The sequence below is a fragment of the Triticum dicoccoides genome, chromosome 6B, assembly GCF_002162155.2.
Source record: "Triticum dicoccoides isolate Atlit2015 ecotype Zavitan chromosome 6B, WEW_v2.0, whole genome shotgun sequence".
In the NCBI taxonomy this organism is placed as follows: Eukaryota; Viridiplantae; Streptophyta; class Magnoliopsida; order Poales; family Poaceae; genus Triticum; species Triticum dicoccoides.
In genome coordinates, this window is record NC_041391.1 from 460,021,058 (window position 1) to 460,024,334 (window position 3,277).

Sequence of the window (3,277 nt, forward strand, 5' to 3'; positions counted from 1 at the left end):
TTCTCCTCTTCACTACAAAGAACATATTGTACAACTATTATACTCCCTCTATTCCTAAATACAAGTCTTTGTAGAGATTCCACTATGGATCACATACGGATGTATATAGATACATTTTAGAGTGTAGATTCACTCATTTTGCTCCGTATGTAGTCCATGGAGGAATATCTACAAAGACTTATATTTAGGTATGGAGAAAGTACTTAAAAAAGAAGAATAGAAGAGGAGCATGCTAAAGAAGAACAAGCAGATTTTGGATAATAAAATGTTGGTTGGCCACACATGATGAACCAGAGCGCATAAAGAACGCAACTCCCTACTGTCCCTCGATATGTGGCGCATGTGCTTTTTGAAAGTAAAGTAGGAACATTAGCTCACCCATCAAACATTATCTGTTTTAGTACATGTCAACATCATATCAGATTCGTATTTGAGCAACTAAGTTTGGAATTATGAGTGGCATGTTGTTTAGCTTGATGGGTTGAGGAGCACTGCTTGCACGTACATCTCGAAGCACCTACGACAATGGTGCTGAATATATGGGAATGTCTACATGCAAGTCGCCTGACTTTCGTCATTTGGGTTAGTCGACCATTTCAGGCGGTTGGATGAAGATCCTACGTCTCCTAACCCTTCTTCTTCCTCGCATCTTATTCTTCCCCTAAAGACCATCGCAAGGGCCACCGGTCGAACCATCGGCCCCCGCCCTCCCCTGAACAGCACACCACCTCCGGTCTTCTGCCGCCCCCGGCCATCCCTCTAGCTAACCCCACCCTCCCACCCGCGTCAAGTTTTGCCTCCGGTGAGGCCCCACCATAGCCCGATGACAACCCCCCACAACCACTTTCCCCACCCGAAACCCTAAGATAATGGAGCAGCCCTCCGGTGAGCCCCTTCCTTCCCTCCAGCGAACTCCCAAAAATGGACTGACCCCAATTTGAAATTCAGTTGACTGCCATTTAAGCTAATGTGGAATATAAAAGGGGAAAACCATAAGCACTGCGAGTATAGTGGTGCGCGTGCCATGGCGGATCTGAAGGTGCAAACCGGACAAAGGCAACTTCACAACCAATGTTTGGTTTCAACTAACAAGATTCTAAGTGATGGACAAGAAATCACAATAAAGCAGTGGCGATCTATTTTCTTGCTAAGATAAATAACTTAAGCAGATACGAAAGAGTATCGCCTCTGGTGTGGCGTCGTGTAAGCACATGCTGAGGCGCTGATGGTGTTGTGGTAGCGATGGCTGTCGGTGGCATGGAAGCAGATCTAGGAGGGCAGACGGTGGCGGCGAGGGAAATATCCCGGCGCAATGGACGAGACGGTCGTACGAACAGCCTCGGCAAGGTGGATGACGGCACGAATGAAGAGAGAGGACGTGATGCAAGGATCCTGTTTCGAAGCCGTGGATGAGAGAGGTTGATCTCTTGTAATGGACGACGGCGTCGGGGTATCAGCTCCGGCATGGTGGAGGAGGACAGCGGTGGATGGGGTGGCGGATGGAGGAGATTGCGATGGAGAGGTTGTTTTGGCGTCCATGGAGTACGAATGGGGAAATGGAGGGAGAGAGGAAGGCGTGAACCATGTCTTCAAGGCGCGCTTGTCTCAAATACGAGGAAATTTACAAACTTAGCCCCCGTTTAAAATTTCCTACATCACAACAATATTAGTTGGTTGGGAATAGGATGGTAATCTCGCATACATCGAATATTTGCCGAGGGAGATTTCGGCCGACGAGAGTTTGTTTTGGCGCCCACCATGTATGAATCGGGGAGGGAGCTTGATGTCTGCTAGAACTACGTTGGTATTTCCCCAAAGAGGAAGGGATGATGCAGCACATCAACGGTAGGTATTTCCCTTAGTGATGAGACCAAGGTTATCGAACCAGTAGGAGAACCACGCAACACTACATGAACCGCACCTGCACACAAATAACAAATACTCGCAACCCGACGTGTTAAAGGGGTTGTCAATCCCTTTCGGGTAACGGTGCCAGAAATTGGTAAGTGGACATGAGAAAGTTGTAATAATTTGATAGATAGATCTCCAAATAAAATAAAGTGTAGCAAGGTATTTTGGGGTTTTTGGAAATATAGATCTGGAAATAAAAGCAAATAAAAATATATCGCAAAGGCAAATTTAATAAGGAAGAGACCCGTGGGCCATAGATTTCACTAGTGGCTTCTCTCGAGAAAAATGGCAAATGGTGGGTAAACAAATTACTGTTGGGCAATTGCTAAAACTTCAAATAATCATGATGATATCCAGGCAATGATCATTATATAGGCATCACGTCCAATATTAGTAGACCGGCTCCTGCCTGCATCTACCACTATTACTCCACACATCGACCGCTATCCAGCATGCATCTAGTGTATTAAGTTCATGGAAAAACTGAGCAATGCAATAAGAACTATGACATGATGTATACAAGATCTATTTATGTAGAAATAGACCCCATCTTGTTATCCTTAATAGCAACGATACATACATATCGGTTCCCCTTCTGTCACTGGGATCAAGCACCGTAAGATCGAACCCATCACAAAGCACCTCTTCCATTGCAAGATAAATATATCAAGTTGGCCAAACAAAACCTAAATATCGGAGAATAAATACGAGGCTATAAGCAATCATGCATATAAGAGATCAAAGAAGACTCAAATAAATTTCATGGATAAAAAGGTAGATGATCATAAAATCAAAGTTCATCCGATCCCAACAAACACACCGCAAAAAGAGTTACATCATATGGATCTCCAAGAGATCATTGTATTGAGAATCAAAAGAGAGAGAGGAATCCATCTAGCTACTAACTATGGACCCGTAGGTCTATAAAGAACTACTCACACATCATCGGAGAAGCACCAATGGACATGATGAACCCCTCCGTGATGGTGTCTAGATTGGATCTGGTGGTTCTGGAACTTGCGATGGCTGGAATTGATTTTTGTCGACTCCCCTAGGGTTTCTGGAATATTGGGGGTATTTATAGAGCAAATAGGCGGTTCGGGAGGCCACCGAGGTGGGCACAATCCACCAGGGCACGCCCTGGTGTCTTGTGCTCACCTCGGGCTCCCTCTTTGGTACTTATTTGGCCCACTGGATATCTTTTCGTCCAAAAAATCCACAAAAAGTTTCACTGCGTTTGGACTCCGTTTGATATTGATTTTCTGCGATGTAAAAAACATGCAGAAAACAATAACTGGCACTTGGCACTATGTCAATAGGTTAGTACCAAAAAATGATATAAAATGACTATAAAATGATTGTAAAA